The following is a 21633-nucleotide window of genomic DNA, read 5'->3' on the forward strand; positions in this document are numbered from 1 at the left end:
AAATACTATCTTAGCTAATATTACTTCTAATTCTTTGTGTTGATGTGCAATGATTGTGTGTTTCTATGGATCTAAATACTAGGTGAAATGAAGCGCTCCCATTCGAAACCAGGCGAAAATCGAAATTGAATTAGAGAGGTTGTTGCTGATTTCGGAACTAAAAACGTCATTCAGGTGTAGAGCGATCGAACCATAGCATACGGTTCTCATTTATCACAAGAAGTGCAATTATTGATAAAGATGTTGATTGCAGAGTTCAATTCTCATTTATTGCAAGAACAACAATTATTGAGAAATATGAGTTTGATTTCAATTGATTGCCAGGAATAATACTTTTTTTGAGGAAGTAATACTTTAATGAGCTTGAATCGGGTTATAAATCCATCTGATAAAATTGCATGTATCATCATTAGACGGTTTCATAGGTGTTTTTGTGAAATTTATATATGATCTCTTAAAAAATGTACTCACTCAGCAAAATTATTCTGGGATTTGCCGACATAAATTCGAATCATTGAACTAATTTCAACACTAACCCTAATCATTGGATTGGATTAATATCAGCAACTTCTTGTGTCATCACAATAATTAAAGGGGCAAATACATCTACGCTCACCATCAACAGTCATATTTACATTCGATTTCAGTGATTTAGATTTGTAGAATTAAGCAATTATATGGTTGTTTCACAAAAAATTATAAATAATAAATATAATACAACTCAAATATTTAAATCATACGACGACACAAACATGAATAATATTGTTTCAACCGCTCTTTAGAAGAGACTATTAATACTCCCAATGATATTTAAAACCTATATTCATTATAACTTCCTAATCACCATTTCGACAAATTTCCCTATTCTTGAAATATAAATGTTTGTTGAGAATGATGTTTTCAACCAATAATGTGTACTGATTTTCGTTTGTGACAAAGAATTAGTATAATGCTTGCGCCTAACTTAGATATAGTTGCAGTAGAATAAAATGGTGTTACTATTAATAAATAGTATTTTAACAATGATTGCAATAATTGTGATTATATTAATTATTTAATTAAAACCACCCACCAATATCAATCACGATAATGATCATGTGATAACAAATCATTCAAAATTATGCTATTAGGATGACACACACACACACATATATAAACATATTATTAATTTGTTCCATTTGATCATGTGTAAATGAATTCTTATATTATCACAACATAAATTAATTCAAATAATTATATATTTGATCTTTCAACTTATTTGATAATCACTTAATTCGACTTTAGCATTAGGACTTTGCCCCAACTGCATATCAATGACCCATATATTTTGGTTATTTTTTTTCAAAAAAATATGGAATATAATCTACTGAGAACATCACATGCTTTACCAAAAAATGGGCGGTTGTTCCCTTCCAAGAAATGTTTGAATTGATGGAGTAGATGATCGTTTAACAATAATCAGGATTCAAATCCTCCTAACACCTTCTCGAGTGAGCATGATGCACAGGGATTACCTACGGTTTACCTGACTAATGTGATTTGCATAGTATTGCATTAGTCTGGGAGTTTATTCAATTAGAAAGGATAGCGGTTGTGGTCTATGAGTTCTCACGTCATAAAAAAAAAGGTGGCGGGAAGGACATCAGTTCTTTGTTACTCGGATAATAAAACATCCAATTTTCAACACTTGTGAAGTGCTGTTAAAATAAATTAACTCGATTTCTCATAATTAAATTCAGGTGGAGAGTTAGGCTGTATATCCGATTATCTATCACAATCTAATGAATAATTAATCACTTAATGGCTTAAAGATATGTTTTACGTGAAATGGTCACCTATTAAACAAAATATTTTATAAAATTAACCTAAAATATATAACATAAATAACTTGACAGACATCACAACGTCTAGCAAAAATATTGTGTGTGCAAAAATATTTTATATATTTGACCCCTTCGTTTTTCATAATTTTATTTATAATTGTGCATGGACCACGCAGTACAAAACATCTGAATCATTAAAAAATGATGTATAGTTTACGTTGGAATAAATGTAGAATTGGCTGAGAAAGAGGAATAAGTGGCAAGGAATTGGAAATATTATATATGTATGTATGTATATATACATATATATATATATATATATATATATATATGTATATATGTATATATACATATATATATATATATATATATGTATATATACATATATTTGCATGTGGGAAGCCATGTGAGGACATTAAATAGAAACTTTAGGCACCCAACATAGCATACTTGGATATAATGATGTGGTAGAAAAATACAAGATGGCATGTGGAGAATCATTGGAAGCATTGAACAACTAATGGTTTCCATTCACACACATGCACATACATTATATATGTGTGTCAGTGTGTGTATATATATAACATATATTATGTGTGAAACATTAATGAATTTGTAGAAGCAAAAAGTATGTGATGCTCCTCGAAATAGGGCGTTACTTGTGTGATGAAATATGCTTCAATCACGATAATTTTTGCTCTGATGCATATCAATCGAATAAAGACTTGAAACACACAAATAACATATATTCTTTATGTTGAAACTTCTCCGATGCTCCTATCAAGTATTTTAAATGTATGAATTAATGGTGGGGTATTTTAACATTTCGGATGGTCCGAACCCTAATTCTTTGGTTCCGAATTGTTTAATCACTTTAAATTGACTTAGTTAATGACTCTTTTAATATAGTACTTTAACATTTTAATCACGTAAAACGGTACTTTGGTGAATGCAAAAAAAAAACATTTTTGGTGTTTTGGTCGTGCATGTAACTTACATGTTTTTATTTATTTATTATTTTTCATGTTATCGATCATTTATAGATTTAATCAATTAATTTGCACTTTTGTTTCAGTATTAGTCATTTTCAATCGGATTTCCGATGTAGCGTGGGAAAATAAAAATTGTTGATGTATTCGATGTTACGTCAATACTTCGATGAAAACGAAAAAAACTAAAACAAGAGTGCAAACTACTGTACATGTATTAAACCCATAAACTGACCGAAACCAAACAATTTTTATTTTTATTTTTAAAATTGTAACTTATAAAACCAAAAATGTAATTTAATTCCCAAACCTAGGAAACTTTGGAAACGAGGATTTTCCCCCTCGTGATTATCCTCCAAATTTGATTTGGTAGTTTGCAAAAATATATTTCACGTACCGCTTGAACTTGTTCATGTTGTTACATATTTCGAATTTTATTACTAAGATATTTTTCTAACAGACAAGGTCTTATGTGAGACGGTATTATATAAATTTATCTATGAAATGGATCAATCTGATTTGTATGTACATAGAGTAAAAAGTAATACTTTCGACAAAAATATAAAAAATAAAAATTCACGGATATAAGATCAAATATGAGAATTATCTCATAAAATTAATCCGTGAGATAATCTCACAATAGTGTTTCATGTGCTTCTAGCTAATTCATTCGAATTTGCATTAGACAAACTATAGGCACCTAGATAAAAGTAAAACCTTGCAAGGTAATTTCATATTTAACTATATATATAATATACACAACATAATTCATTCCATTCATTGTATATATATATAAAGTTAGAAGACATGACAAATCAAAGACAACACAATTTCTATGATTCATAGAAGTCGTGCTTGTTGGATCGATATATCATCATGTATATCAAGAAACGATAACTTCCTACGTGGCCATTGTAAATGCCGGCTGCCCACTCGACAACGAATTTACATGTTTTCGGACAAGACAATGACACCACTTTTTTTCATGTGCCCAAAATACGTCATTACCATATTTGACTTAAATATCGATTGCAAAGTTTGCAAGTTACATCGAAAATTAGAAATTTACACTTTCTTGGATTAAAATTTTCAAGGAACTTCTATGTGAAGCAATAGCGACTATTTGTATTTGCTCTCGTAAGTGGTCCTTCCCCCCACGTTCTGCGTCAATTTTTGGGAGGTGGGACACAAATTAATCCGAATATCATCATATATTTTTGTTTCACGAGTGATATTATATAGGGCATATTCAAATTTTCACTTTGTATGCCATGCATATGAGTTAGATCGCGAAATTATATTTTTGGTCCTCATATTTTCTTATTAAAATGTTTTTGATCCCTAAACATTTCAAACTCAACACTTTTAATCCTTAAACTTTTAAAAATAACAAAATTAGTCTTCAGTCTTTAACTTTATGTTTAAATATAATGCAAAGGACTAAATTTTCATATTTATTATATTTTATATAGGGCCCAAAAATGAACCAAAAAAATTTAGAAAATAAAATTTTGGTAAAGATAAGAAGCTAAATAATAGCACATCTAATAATATAAATATATATTAATTATTTATATTAACACAAATTTATATTAATTTTGTACAAATATTATTAGAAAAAAAAACTTAGATAAAGAGATCAACATTAATTAAAATGTGTAGTTAAAAACTTATGTAATAAATCATTTTCAATAAAAATTTATAAATGATAGATTATTTTTTTATCAAAAAAATTCGTAATTATAAATTTTTTAGTTCACATGCTAAATTTTAGATTATTTTTATAAATATAATTTTGATTTTTCTTAAATATTAATGTTAGAATATTATTATTATTGATAGTATTACTAAAACTTTCAAACTTATTACAATTACGATGTTAGTATTTGATTATTTTTAAATTAATCCATCAAGATTATTTTTAAAATAAAATTTTAATTATTTAAATATTTAAATTGGAAAAATATTAGTTTTTAAAAGTAAAATAAAAAATGAGAGTTTCAGGATTAATTTTGGTCTCTAGAATTTAATAAATATCATAAATTAGTTGCCAAAAATATATTTATGCATAAAATAAATGGAAATGACTAATTGTATTGCAGGTTTCAAAGTTTAAGGATTAAAAGTATTTTGTTGAAATGTCTAGAGACCAAAAATATTTTGATATGATAGTATTAAGACTAAAAATGTATTTTTCTCAGTTACATCTTTTTACTCATTTAAGGTTAGAGACTAAATATAATCAAGAAGAATTTGCGAAGTTCGTCTTGTTAGTTCGTCTATTTTGGCTTGTGGTCCAAGATGCCACAAAACTTTGGTCTTACTCTAGTAATTTGTGTCTTTTCTCCCATTTCACTTCTTTTTCGATTATATATGCTGTTGTAGCTAGATCGGATAACATAAAGTCAGATATTGATAACATTATTACACATTGTTGATATGTGTTAGACGCCGCATTAGTACTTTGGTGCAAAAAAAACATTTTTTTTAAAATATCAAGCTAAGATACAATATACTTTATCGTGTGTATGCGCAGGAGAATCACAATAAATGTATTTATATACTTGATTGATTATTTATGTTGGACATATCAATAGTTGGCCAAACATACATAGGATCACTTATAGGAAGATTGAAAAATAAAGTTGAATGACCGCCAATATCAACTACTTGTAAATTGATAGCTTATATACTCATAGGGGTTGACTGGCTGTATCTAACAACAAGAATGAATTTGACGGTAGAGTTCAACTTAACATATGAACATTACTTCAATAATAGATTTAATGTCCCATGATTTTTCACGTCAACAATATATCATTACTTACGTACGCTTATGTGTAAAAATACGAACCATTGGATACATGATTTGAGTATTATCCTTTGTGTAAGATCTCATTAACCGAATTTGACATGTTCAAATTTTTGCACTCAAATTTTTCTATTCACTATTATCGGGGCATTAAATGATTATGTACTGGCATAGAACATGTCAACCATCACTAGAAAATAGGTGGATATATACCCGGACGTAACTGTAATTGTCATTATTTAACATGGTACATTTTTTTTGTGACTTGAGAACCCGCAACTGCTATCTTTCGGTGCGCTTTGGGTAAATTCTCAGACTAACGCAATAGCCTGCAAATTATGCTAGTAAGGTAAATCACACTAGGCAAGTCCTTGTGACATGCTAGTCCAAGAAGATGTTGGCCGGGGGAATCGAACTCCTGATCTATGGCCAAAAGTTCACTTATTCCACCAACTTGGACACCCCTTTAGGGGCAACATGGTACATTTATTGTTTTTTCTCAAACTATTGCTTATATGACATGGATAAAATTGACTCAATTATAAAAAAATAAAAAATAAAAAAAATCAAAGATAATATATTAAAACTGAAATTTGAAATATAGAAAATCAAAATCTCAAATAGACAAAACATGTAAAACCAAAATTGCAATTTCCATATGCACGTTTTTGCTCCTATAAAAAAAAAATAAAAAATAATACACTAGTCACCAATAGAAATTGTAAAATCAATATACCAGCTATCAGGAGGGCAAGGCCAAACAAACATTTTTTCCGCTTGTTTCCATGGAGTGGTATTTCCCATGTAAAATTTCCAAACCTAGTCGGTTCCCACCTGTCATAAATATGGTATGCAATGTTTCACCGGGTGAAATTTATCGATATATTTTGATCATACATTGGGCCTGAGAGTTGGGACCATGCATTGAGCATGAGGCCCACACATTTTGTGGGCCTCATGCCCGATGGATGGTGGATGCTCTTTCAAGTGAATTTCATCCGGTGGAGCATAGCACTGGCCAGAAACAAGATGCATTGGTCAGCCAAGAAATGTTTCTGAAAAAGGTTCATACATTAACTGCCCTCCATCTGCTGATTTAAATGTTCAATCATGACCAAACCATTTGACACCAATACAAGAAAATAAAACTGATTAATACATATACCTATATGCATGCTTCATTCACGCTGTGCCATATTTTAGTTTTCTTCAACCAATTATTATTATTATTATTATGAAAATACGCAATCACTACCTTTCATGTGTACATTGGATATATTTCAAATATGTGCATTAGCTTGTAAACCACACAAACCTGATAAAACCCATAAAAGTCTATAAAAAGACTCAAAGGAAAAAGAATTTGGTGAGATTCGAACTTGGAATCTTGATATCATTTCGCTATACATTCCACCAAGTACTCGACTACATAAAACGCCAAGACCAATTATTTTATTTAAGCACTGAGATGGCAAATACGATGGCAAGTCTCGTTATGATCAAACATTTAAAATACCCAGTTTCAACTTCCAACATAATGTTGCCACTCATTTGATCTTGTTGATTTTAAAGTAAAGTAAATTAAATCATGGTTTCTTGACATTGAGTCGTCCATGAAAATAAGTTGATATGGTCAGTCATTGGGATTTTTATATTTAAAAATATGACAATTTTTTTGTTTGTTTTATTGTTAAAAAAATTTATTGTCCCATAATTCCCATGATTCCCCACTTCGCGAATTAGATTTGGCTTTAGAAACACTCATTTTTCTTCGGTTGGAATAATTATTACCAATCTATTCGGGCTTAATTATATATTTTATTTTACTATAAATGAAGTTATTTATCTAGCCATTTATAATCGAAAATAAAAATAAAAAATATGAATAAATAAAACTTTCCAAAAAAAATTAGAAAATTAGGGTAGTTAGCTTCAATTATTAGTATCTTAACTCTACTTTGCTCCACAAAGAAAATTTCAAAACCGTGTCAACCGAAAGTAACTACCAAACCATTATTACAAAACTTCCACCAAAATAACAATTAAAAAAAGAGTAACACTCTTGTGAATAATTAATATTTTTGACATAAAATATAATACTTTTTAATGAATAACCCATATAAGAGACACATCTAAAAAAAATGACCCTTAAGACCGTCTTATAAGAGTTTTTTTCTTAAAAAAAATGTTACATAAAAACAGGGCAAAGGCAAATTGAGAATCCAATCAATTAGCCCTTCTATAAATATTTTAAACGAAATGAAAGGAAGGACCACAACATTAACCCCACATGTATATAGGTGCTTGGTCTGATGTAACATCAAATGAGAATGAAAAATATTGAATGCCATAAGTTTGAAGAGTACGAGAAGTCAAAAATAATACTTTTAATATAAAAAAATAATTTTTTATTGGTCAAGTCGGAAAATAGATCTGTCTCATAAATATGACCCGCGATATGGTCTTGTTAACGCCGAAAAAAGTTGGCTAAACATAGCAACTTTTCCCATTTAGATTTTCTCTTGACTTAGTAAGATATTTTATTTTTGAATTTAAATTTTAATCCTTTATCAAAGATTCTTTCCTTATCTTGAAAGATAAGCGGATATCTAGATAAGAAAATAATATATCTTACTCATCTTTTCCGACCCACATATTTAGCCCGGGTCAAGACCCGAGCATTTACGAGGATATCGGGTCTTATAGCTAGGAGTTTTGGTGAAGTTTTAATTAAAATACGTTTTCAATATTGATGAAGATGATACAATTTTGTTGCCCTCTTTGGGGATTTATCGGTCTCAATTATATAGATCAGGCTTCTTTAAGTAATATATAGTTATTACCATATTTAGTAAAAAAAAAATTTAAATTTTTTTTTACTGATTTGCGCTTATTATCTGTCTTGAAAAACGTGTAATCATTTTTTGAACCAATTAAATAGATTTAAACTAAGAATTTTGTATATAATTTGTTTTTTCAATGATTTTTTATGTGGAAAAAAGTAGTTTTATTTATTTAGAACGTAGGGAGTACTTAAACTTACAAAAATGACCTAAATTTGACTACAAACATGTTGTCCTACACGTGAATCACACTTTCTTTCTTTTTCCCTTTTTTTTTAAAAAAAATACTAATGATAGTTATTTTTTAAAATATATGTTTTGAATACACCTATTTATCTCAGTTCTTATCCTATCGACCAAATAGTCTCATTTTTCATTAAAGGGGTATTAAAGTTTTTAGAAGATGAAGCCACACAATTAATATAGTCTACAAAATTTTGAATTTTTTTATTTATTGAGGGATGGGTCCCAATGGAACATGTCCCTTAGAGCATGGAGAAAATTATGCAAATTTTCCATACTATAAATTCACTCCCATCTCCTTATAACTATTCTTACTTCTCGCACTCTTAACCAATAAATAAAACTCCCAAATCCCCCATCCATATATATAATACAATAAACCATACAACCCTTTCTCAATTTTCATGTAGCCAGCAACCAAAAAAAGAGAGTAACAAATCCATGCCGATATCGCCTTTTCTCGAGTTCGATTGATCCCACAACTCATATATATTTAATTTCTTCTCAAGAAATTAATTAAGAAAGCTTATAATTAATTTGGAGAAATGGACATCGAGTTGATAAAGTGCGAGTGTTGCGGATTGAAGGAAGAGTGCACGCAAGAATACATCGCACAAGTGAAGGAGAAATTCGAGGGGAAATGGCTGTGTGGCCTTTGTTCAGAAGCTGTGAGAGATGAAGTGAACAGAAGCAAGAAACAGTACTTCGGAATGGATGAAGCTGTCAAGGCTCACATGTCCTTCTGTCGTAAATATCATAAATCCAATCCGGCTTTTCGAGTCGCCGACGGCATGAGACAGATGCTTAGGAGAAGGTCCGGAGACCTGTCTTCCTCGTCCTCATCCTCGTCCTCGTCCCCTAAGAAAAGTTCGTCAAGAACATCACATACGTCGCAGGTCGGAGATGACTCCACATTTTAATTTCTTGTTACTAACTAGTTAGGGAAAATTAAAGGGTTGGTAAAAAAACAACCCCAGATTCATGAATAAATAAATATTAAGTTTTTCGTGATCTCGATCTCTAAATTTTCGTTGGATGAAAAGATTAGGGTATTAATTCCAAGAGTTATTTTGATGGAGGGTTTTTTCTCTTGGTTCTGTTATATTTTTCCATTTTTAGTCATTTAACGTTATCGGAAAAAATCCATTTCTACTCTTGCTTGAAAAAAATTAATTATCCTTGGGGAAGTTGTAAGATATCAACTTCATTTTGATAACAATGGCAACAAGTTTATGGTAACTCAAAATTCATCAAAAGTTTGGTCAAGTACTTAGCTTCTTTTAGTAAATATATATATAGTTTCTTTTAGTAAATATAGTTTTGTATATAAAGAAAACAAAGCTGGGAAATTAAAATCAAGAAATGGAGGGCCAACTTTGTGACTCAACAGCAAAAATTCCCCAGAATCTAAATGATCCATCTTCATTTTGTTTCATTTATAATTAACAATCACGAGTTATGCTATTAGATAATTTTGTAATTTCAAAGATAATGTGTAATCGTGTAAGTAATAATCGCCGTACATATAATATTTTTAATAATCATTGGATGTCAGACTTTTAATTGTTCAATTTCCACACCAGAAGCTGATGATTGTCATTAACAAACCTTCTTTAAACCAATAATTAGTCCACCAACTTGGTCAAGAATCATTATTAAAATGTCATCAAACTCAACTAATTCTACAACTTGAATTCAATGATTTCGTTAATATATAACTTTTAATTTTCCCAAGAAAACGACATTAAAGCGAGGAAATTAAAAAAAATTATAATCCCGAGGGGCAACCAGTCAATGGCCAGGCAAACTCAAAGGACATTATATTATGCAACAAATTTGAAAGTAAATGTTTTCAAATTTCAGGTATTTATTAGTCGAGAATGTTACATCATTTTTTTGGGCTGAAATTTTTGTGAAGTACACTGATTATAAGTAAAAGCTTCTGGTGTCATACATGTGCTTGGTTTCATGAGGGTGCTGCATTATTTCGCATAGTGGTGGCATGGTAGTGTGTGGCATCTCGACTCAGACATCTGACACACGAGAGTAATTTTAATTAACTTGTGGCCCATATATATGTAATTTACGGACGGATTTTTCTATGTTACATCGAGTGGTTGTTATGTAATTAAGCTCATTTGAAATATATGAGATATATTTTATCGGTAAAAGATTATAAGAAAAACTATACCAGGTGTAGCATAGACTACTCATTTATGAGTTATAAGTTATATTTACAAACTTTAATTAATTTGTTCTTGATATTTTGCCAGCTCACGACATGCATGATTTTGACCCTCGTGTAGATTAAGACCATGAATGCGTGTATAAACTCTATACATAAAATCGATGCTAATATTTTTATATGAAAATATAAAATGTGTGTAAATAGATATACATAGTACTAAAAATATTAATTTAGAATCATTAAATAAGTATAATATATTTTTGATATCATGAGAGTTGAGTAGGAGGCTCTATCTTAGAACTGGGTATGAGACGATTGACTCACTCAACTCATTAGATCTGAGTCTGAAGTGTACAGTAGTAGACTAGTAGAGTATTTAGCGTTTGATATGATTTTGTATGGATCGAATTATACGTTGATATATGATGGAATGAATCTATGTACTTATATAACAGGAAATAAATTGTCACGGGCTTTCTGTGTTGGGTTTCTTAATGAACGAACCAAATAAGAGACATTAAAATCTATAAGGTCGAGCCATTGCTCACCTTGAACCTTGAATTGAATATTAATAAATATGACAGAAATTAATCTAGAGCAGCACTTTGTGTAGAGAGAATGAATAAAACAAAATGAAGCCACTTATTACTTTTAGTAAACCAAACGTAAATATGATCATGAACAAACTAGAATCGTTTGCTTTTATTTATTTATTTATTTATTTATTTGTTATGACTTCAGAATCTTTAATCGTTATCGTTTGTTTGCACACCGGACAAAATCCAAAAACTAATATAATAGCCCTCCTTATAATTTTTTTACATATATGAAACTATGAAAGTCATATTCCAATTGTATGTTCTCTAGAAGTTACATATAATTGCATTAAAATGACCAAATGCCTACAAGATCGATATTTTCGTCTCGCACATTTAAAAGAGTTATTAGGACTTTTCATATGGACATATGCATGCAATTAGCCCAGTTAAATAATGTTGGAATTTGTGTAGGCTTAATGAATTGAAGTTAAGTGAACTAGTAAACTCCAAGAAAAAAAATAAAAGAAAAGAATAGGTGCAGCGCAGGGGCGCCCTTGCGCCACATGAGGCTGCTTAGGCCATGTAGCACGCCCCATGGGGGGGTGCCTATAAGGAGACACCCTTGCATCCCCTCGAGCGTGGGGCGCCTTTGACCTTGTTTCGTGAATAGTTGTGATGCATTTTTTGAGTTTTTGTATTTTTTGGGTTTCCCTGCGCCGCATATGGCTACCTGGGCTTCCCAGGCAGCGTGCACCCGTGCGGGCGCCTTTGGCCCTATTTCGTGAATAGTTGTGATACATTTTTCGAGTTTTTTTGTATCCAAGTATAACTTTTGATGGTTCTTGTTAGTGATTTGAGTTAGAGTCACACCACATGATGAAAAGACATGTCCTAAAAAGGGAGTCAAACATATAATTTTTAATACAAGGTTATCAAAGTTTTTGAAAAAAACATGCTACATCCATTTGTTAATCCTTCTTCGTGTAGAAACTGATGGAATAATAATATTTGATATATTTCCAAGAATGAATACAAGACATATTTATATACACCTAGAAACCTAAGAAGAATAAAATAAAATACAATATATAAAATATACAAATGATAATATAAAATATATTCCAAGATATAGAATATATTCCAATAGGCCCCCTCAAGATGGTGCACTCGTAGAGACACCAATATTGGAACAAAGTAGACACAAACGAGCACTAGGGAGTGACTTTGTCAAAGCATCAACCAGCTAGTCGGAAGACGAAACATGAGATACTCGAATTTGGTGACTCTGAACCAGCTCACGAACAAAGTGATAATCCAGGGCAATATGTTTCATGCGAGAATGAAAAACATGATTAACACAGAGATATGTGGTCCCAATGTTGTCACAGTAAATAGAGACTGTGATAGATCCAACAGCAACCCCAAGTTCAGTAAGTAGAGATCGAACCCATTGCAGTTCAGCAATCGTAGAGGCAATGACATGATATTCTACCTCAGTAGAAGAGTGAGCAACAGAGCTCTGCTTTTTGGAGCTCCACGAGATACGATTTGGACCCTAGAACATAATATAGTCACTAGTGGAAGTGCGATTGAGAACCGATTTTTAGGAAAGGCCCATAGAAATTGGGGACTGTAATGCAACCCAAGAATTGGGACAAATTCGGCCCATATAAACTTAATTGTTTCAGCCCTATTTTCGAAACTTGCATCCCAAGGAAATAAGAATTTTGGAAAAGAAATCAATCATGATTAATTAGCCACGTTATTTCCATTGTTTAGGGTTGTAACCACCACTCTCCCTAAAATTAAGAGACTTTGATGGCACCAATCAAGTCAGTTCAATTCGACTATTAAGGCTGATTTTGAATATGAATGGAAACTATTTGTAACCCTCATATTCATCATTATGATCAGCTATTATGAGATTATTAAAATACCATAAATCAAGGTTAATGTACCTTTTTAAGGACCATAGAATGTGACCATCAAAGCCAATTAAGTAGGAACCTTCTATCTACCTTTTTTTCTCCTTATAAACACCACACCAAGGTGAAGGCATGAGCAGACCAAATACAAGACTTATTCCTTTAGAAATTCGAGAAAATAAGGGTTGGGATGATAGGAATTCCATCTAGTTTTAGAGCCAAGGTATGCCCAAGAATCGAGCAAGGAAGTGCTGCCCGATTTCAAATAAGGTTTCGACCAAAGAGCAGTCATTTGAATCCCCTTATTTTCGTGTGAATCATGTAAGTGGGCTTTTGTTTTAAAATCTTGTGTATGTTTGAAAAATCTTGATCGTTCATGTTGATTGTTTGAATTTTGTTACATAGTTCTTATTCTTGAAGAAATCTTGTTAAAAATATGTTTTGGCACTATTTGACTCGAATTAGGAGTGATAATAAAATTTCTGAACAATGTTATGTTATGGCCCTGATGCGGTGGGTAATAATAACCATTCCATGACCTCACCCCTTAGAGGGATTACATATATGGGACTGATCAGTTAGCTACGAATAAGGAGATGAATTTCAGTGTCTGACCAAATCATGTTATGTCATGTCGATTTTATTATGATGTTTATGCTATGCTATGCTATGTGAGACATGCTTGAAATCCAAGTATGAGTTTTCTCAAATAAATATATCTATATATATTTTTGGTATGATCGATCGGCCACACTTGCTGAGTGTTTCCCAAAACACTCACCCTATATTTTACTCCCCATATAGGAATGAAGATCAAGCCGAATAAATCGAGAACAAAACATGTTTTGGAGATGGTGATGACATTAATTTTTGAGCTTTTATAATTATTATTTCGATTTTTAAGATGCAAAAAGCTTCCGCAATTTTATTATTTTTTTGGAATTTTGAGTTGTATAGACGATTTATTATGGAGTTTATTTATGAAATAAACTGGTTTTAGTTAAATTCTGTACTAGGAGGCTGTTTGTTTTCAAATTTTATTTGTAAGCAATGCCGATGTCACCCGACCCCTGAAGCGGGGTGTGACAACGATAAATAGAACAATAAAGGTAAATTCCAATAAGAGACATTAAGTTTTTGTGATAACAATAGAATTATTGCTTGAGGCAAGAGTAGGATTCCTCGCAAGAATGATTAATCGAGGGTTGTATCATTTTCTTCTTTGGTGAATTTAAAATGTTACTTTATAGAGTCTAGTATATATTTTTGGGAATTAAGTTCCCATATGTCAAATTATGCTAGTGGGTTCACATATATCATATTGTCATTCATTTAACTATTAAGGTTTTTCCCTTGACGAAGAAGTCATGATTTTCTTGGAGATGACACTGGTACCATAAGATTATAGTTTGATGGTTTGTGGTTTTAAGTTTGTACTCTTAATTATATGAGGTATAAATTGATGATAAGTATGCTTTGTATTAGATTCTTGAATCTTTGAGAATAAAAAAATAATCGTGGAGTTAGTTTGATAAAGAATTGGGTAATTTTTGATAAGAAATAAGGGTTCTCATGGTTGGTGTTACCAAGTAAGCTGTATTGGGTTTGACGTTCAAGTCACTACGTTTAAATAAATAGATTTGGGAACTTGTCAGCCTGACTTATAGATATTGTGATGATTGAATGATGAAGGTGTAAATTTTTATAGGCTTCTGTAATTGGTCAGGTGTGGCATAACACTTGTTATAAAATTTTGGTTTCGATGTCAAGTGTAATATAAGCTTTAGATATGACCTAAGAGTTGACGATATATATATATATATTTTATGGAGTGAGTTCTTTTGTTAAGAGTTGAGTCATTTGAGAATTTTAGTTGTTGGTTCTACGCTTGTATGGGTAGTTGAAGCACTTGGAATAATCACGAGTCAGCGTAATGACTTGATATTATAACTGTTATCTCGATACTTTCGTTTTACGTTGGGGTTAATTGTATATAAGTATTTGTATGGATGTTCTTTAAATATCCTTGAGTTGTATAAACTTGAATTATTGGGTCATGTTATAGGAGTGTCTCCACCAAGATTTTTGGGATGCATGAGCAAAAAGGTACTGGTTGTGTTTTGACTGTACATGGGACCAACATGTATTACTTGTGAACGGATTATTTAGTTTATTAGGTAATTGACTTAGTATTTTGATTTTGAGGAGTTCAGATTTCATGGACTATAAATAGAGGCAACTAGGAAATGATATGGAATTAACTATTGAATGTTATATTATTATGCTATTTAGAGATGATGACATGTAAATACTATTCGAGGAATTTCACTCCTCCAAAAGGAGAATCTAAGTGCCTTAAGCCTAAACTAACCACAGAATTAGAATTCATATATTTTAAGCATATTCCTGACGTTAGGAGAATTTATGTTGTGCATGACGTTTACCACTAAATTCACTTTTTGGGTGTAGTGACCCTTACCCGGATCACCTACTAACAGAACTTAGGCATGCAATTAACTTAATAAAATAGATATCCGAATAATCTTGCGGAAACCATAAATAAATACAATTCCAAGAAAAGGAATCTGTAATTTATCCAAATAATATACAACCAAATCGAATAGCTGTATCAACCTCAAAACAACAGAAATAAAACCTAGACGAAGCTCCAGCTGGTCAACCACCGACTAGCCCCTCTTGGATCCACCCGCCTCGTCCAATCGCAAACCTGCCCCATGGAATAGGATGTCCAGAAACACAGAGTACGAGACGTGAGCATAAAATGCTCAGTATGAGAGTATGAGTATAAATGCATGCAAAGTGAACTCCCTATAAACTCGAGGTCAAGGATCAGATAACAGAGACAGACCGGGCCCTGGTATGTAGCACGCTGTGCCGTCGCTTCAGGAGGTGGCTCCCATACCATAATACCAGTGGATATGCCGGACCCAAATCGATGGAAGTCCAACCACTAACAGGATAGGGAAAAACCCTACTAACAGACATCTCGAAGGAGATAGCTCAGTATGCAAATGAATGCAACATAAATCAATGACATATAAACCATGCAGTCACATAATACATGCATACTCAGTCAGGATATCTCGAACAGTACTTCCGTACATCAAATCAGTGCGAGCTCTACCAACTCTAGGTCCATGCCTATAGTCTGCTCTACACTGCCAAAATGATACTACTATCATTATAGTGCTCTAAAAGCCTTAACTAAGCTATTTCATACTCCTAAATATTTATAGGAAGCAAAAGCTATACCTTCGTCCGTCGTTAGCCCTTTGCTGTCGAGTGCCTCAAAACTAGGCCACAGCTCCGCTACGATGCCTGGACTGCTATGCCACTTCCGGATTCCCCACGGGACGCCTAGAATACCCTAGATCTAAACTCGAAGGCTAAGGAATCGAGAGAGAAGAGGTGAATGGTTCACTTCAAAAATGAGCTCGGTACCCCCTATTTATAGACGGCGATCAGAGCTTCCGAACTGCGATCGGAACGTCCGAACACGATCGGAACGTCCGATCCTGCCATCGGAGCTTCCGATCTTGCATTATCCTCCACGTGTCAAAATATCACTGGTTGACTTCGGATAGGGCAATCAGAGCTTCCGATCCTGCCACACGTCATGCATGACGTAATATCGATCGGAGCTTCTGATCCTGCATCGGAGCTTCCGATCCTGATCGGAGCTTCCGATCTCACATTCAAAGCTTCCGATCCGTCCGATACTTAATTGGTTTAATTAACATAATTAATCTCTTAATTACCAATTTCGGGTACGGGGTACTACATTCTCCCCCACTTAAGATATTTCGTCCTCGAAAATAGATCTTAAGTACTGAATGCAATACAAGGTACAGAAACATTCTTTATTCAAATCAAACGTTTACAGAGTTTGCAACTGAATACAACTTAAGAATGAAATCAAAACAACTCAGGATGGTCTTCACGCATCCTGTCCTCAAGCTCCCAAGTAGCTTCCTCAGTGCCTCGGCGCTGCCACTGAACTAAAACCAGAGGAATGACTTTGTTCCGCAAAACCTTATCCTTATAATCCAGGATACGAATAGGTTTCTCAACATAAGTCAAATCCTTGTTCACCTGAACCTCAGACCGCTGCAGCATATGAGATTCATCCGCCACATACCGTCGCAACAGAGATACGTGAAACACGTCGTGAATACTGGATAGATGTGGTGGCAAATCTATTCGATAAGCCAAATCGCCAATGCTCTCCAAGATCTCAAACGGACCGATAAACCTGGGAGACAACTTGCCCTTAAGGCCAAATCTGAGAATCTTGCGGAAAGGTGACACTCTCAGAAATACTTTCTCCCCGACATTGAACTGCAATGGCCTACGCTTGCTATTAGCATAGCTGGCCTGACGATCCTGTGCAGTCTTAATCCGTTTCTTGATCTGATCAACAATGTCTATCGCTTGCTGGATAAACTCTGGTCCCTCAGCCTGTCTCTCCCCCACTTCTTCCCAGAAGAGTGGAGTACGACAACGTCGCCCGTACAATGCCTCAAAAGGTGCCATCCCAATACTAGTATGATAGCTGTTGTTGTACGTGAACTCGATCAACGGCAAATGATCCTGCCAGGCTGAACCAAAATCCATGACGCACGCTCTAAGCATATCCTCCAAAGTACGGATAGTGCGCTCTGACTGACCATCAGTCTCCGGATGATAGGCAGTACTCAAACTGAGAGTAGTACCCATCGCACGCTGAACACTCCCCCAGAATCTAAAAGTGAACCTGGGGTCCCGATCGCTTACAATGCTCACAGGCACTCCATGAAGTCGAACGATCTCTTGAATGTACATCCGTGCCATGCAATCCACAGAGTACTCTCGGCTATAGGCAATAAAATGCGCTGACTTGGTGAGTCGGTCCACCACAACCCAGATAGCATCACAGTTCCTAGGGGATACCGGCAAATGAGTCACAAAGTCCATTGTGATAAACTCCAATTTTCATTCAGGAATAGGCAGACTGTGAAGCAATTCTCCAGGTCGCGGTGCTCTGCTTTGACCTGTTGACACACCAAACATCTCGAAACAAACTGATAAACACTGCGTTTCATACCCTTCCACCAGAAACGAGTACGTAGATCCTTGTACATCTTGTTGCTCCCAGGATGAATACTCAACATAGTGCGATGTGCCTGAGACAAAATCTCCTCTCGCAACTCTTCATCCTGTGGAATCACAAGCCTACCAGACAAACACAGAAAACCATCTGACTAATAATGAAATCCAGACGAGCTACCCTCGTTAGCTAGACGAGCTAAACGCTGGGTCTTCGAATCAAACATCTGAGCATCTCGAATCCGCGAATACAAAGCTGGCTCAGATAATATCGCAAACATCTGGATACTCTGCATACCTTTCTTATGCTTGAAAGTATATCCCGAAGTACAACATTCACCGATCGCACTAGACATCGAACAAGTCTGAAGTGCGGATAGTCGCACCTTGCAACTCAAGACATCAGCGGTGAGAGTAGCAGCTCCCGGATGGTACTTAATCTCGCAATCATAGTCCTTAAGCAAGTCCATCCAACGTCTCTGCCTCATGTTCAACTCCGTCTGAGTGAACAAATACTTGAGACTCTTATGGTCGGTGAAGATCTCAAATTTCTCGCCATATAGATAATGACGCCAAATCTTCAAAGCGAACACAATGGCTGCCAATTCCAAATCATGGACTGGATAGTTGTCCTCGTGAAGCTTCAGCTGTCTAGAAGCGTATGCGATCACATGCCCATTTTGAGTCAGAACACAACCTAACCCCTGAAGAGAAGCATCAGTGTATACCACATACCCTCCAGATCCTGACGGTAATGCCAACACCGGCGCAGAAGTCAACCGCCGTCGAAGCTCATAGAAATTCTCCTCACACTCGGAGGACCACTCGAAGTTCACACCCTTGCGAGTAAGCTGCGTCAATGGTCGAGCTAGTTGAGAGAAGTTCAGAATGAAGCGACGATAATACCCTGCTAGACCCAGAAAACTACGGATCTCAGCAACTGTCGTCGGACGCGACCAATTAAGTACCGCTTCAATCTTGCTTGGATCAACAGAAATCCCCTCCCTGGATATGATATGGCCAAGAAAGACCACTCTATCCATCCAGAACTCATACTTGCTCAGCTTGGCGTACAACTGCTCATCTCGAAGAGTCTGCAGTACCAACCGCAAGTGAGAAACATGCTCTTCCATATTACGCGAATACACCAAGATGTCGTTAATGAATACCACGACAAACTTGTCCAAATACTCCCTGAAAACACGGTTCATCAGATCCATGAATATAGCCGGCGCATTAGTCAAACCAAATGGCATTACTAGAAACTCGTAATGCCCATAGCGAGTACGGAATGCAGTCTTGGCTACGTCCTGTTCACGGACTCTCAACTGATGATACCCAGATCTCAAGTCAATCTTGGAGTAAACTGACGTGCCCTGCAGTTGATCAAACAAGTTATCAATACGAGGCAACGGATACTTGTTCTTCACAGTGACTCGATTCAGCTGCCGATAGTCAATGCACAGCCGCATCGACCCATCCTTTTTCTTTACAAAAAGAACAGGAGCTTCCCAAGGAGATACACTAGGACGAATGTACCCCTTGTCCAAAAGATCCTGTAGCTGATTCTTCAACTCACGCATCTCTGACGGAGCCAGACGATATGGTGCTCTAGAAATAGGCGAAGTACCCGGCATCAACTCTATACCAAACTCGACTTCCCTAGCAGGAGGAAAACCCGGAATCTCATCAGGAAATACATCTGGGAATTCATCTACAACAGGAATGATCTCTATCCCAATACTCTCAGCGGACAAATCAACTGCATAGATAAGGTAGCCTTCCCCACCAGACTCTAGAGCTCGACAGGCTCTCAAAGTTGATACCAAAGGCATCAGAGGTCGCGCTCCCTCACCATAGAAAAACCAGCTCTCACTCCCCTCCGGATGAAAGCGTACTAATCTCTGATAGCAGTCCACTGAAGCTCGATAGGTAGTCAACATATCTATTCCCAGAATGCAATCAAAGTCGTCCATCGCCAGGACCATGAGATTCGCTAACAGAATGTTCCCTTCGAACTCTAAAGGACAACCCATCACTAGACGCTTAGCCAAAACAGATTGGACCGTCGGAGTAGAAACAGACATCACTACGTCTAGTGCAATGCATGGGAACTTATGCCTCTTAACAAAACATGCAGAAATGAAGGAATGAGATGCACCAGTGTCAATAAGTACAAGAGCAGGTATACCATAAAGCAAAAATGTACCTGCGATGACTTTCTCATTCTCCTCCACTGCCTGATCATGTCTTAGGGCAAACACCTAGCCAGAAGATCGTGGCCTCAAATGATAACTCCGAGCAGGTTGTCCCTGCGACCTCTGCTGTACGGTGGCCTGAGAACCAGCTCCTGAACCAGATCCAGAACCGCCTCCCCCAGATAGTGGACAATCTCTTCGGACATGACCAGTCTCTCCACAATGGAAACAAGCTCCAGAAGCTCTACGGCACTTGTCTGATGGATGGTTCTTCCCACAGTGATCACACTTGTCCTTCTTACCGAAACGGACAACACCTCCAGAACCAGAGGAAGAAGTAGATCCAGACTTCTTGAAAGATTGGGCACGGGGACCCAAAGAACTAGCAGGCCTCGACTGAGGGAAAGACCTGTTCCGCCGAATGCTGTCCTCCGCCTGGTGACAACGGCTTACCAAACCCTCGTAGGACATGTCGTCGCCAACCGCCACACGGTCATGGATCTCAGGGTTAAGGCCCTGAAGGAAAAGATTATACTTCATCCCAGAGCTGTTAGAAATCTCGGGGCAATAGGATAGCAGATCAAAGTACTTCTGCTGATACTCATCGATAGACATGGCTCCCTGTCGCAGGCTCAGAAGCTCGCCTGCCTTCGACTGACGGAGTGCAGGGGAAAATATAGCTTCTGAAAAGCTGTGCGGAACTCGGCCCAGGTGGCCACTCCTCTGGCCGCAACAAAAGGTGCAGAAGTAAACCTCCACCACCTGCCGCACGTCCATCCAGAAGATAACCCAGGGTCTCCATTTTCTGCTCCTCGGTGCATTGGAAAGTCTGAAAAGTCATCTCCATGCGGTCTAACCAGTTCTTCGCATCCTCCGGAGACTCACCTCCAACTAAGGGCTTAGGACCCATAGCTAAGAATCGACGCACAGTGAAACGTTCGTCGTCATGATGACGATGACGCCGTTC

This window comes from Henckelia pumila, chromosome 1 (assembly GCF_033568475.1).
Source record: "Henckelia pumila isolate YLH828 chromosome 1, ASM3356847v2, whole genome shotgun sequence".
NCBI lineage: Eukaryota > Viridiplantae > Streptophyta > Magnoliopsida > Lamiales > Gesneriaceae > Henckelia > Henckelia pumila.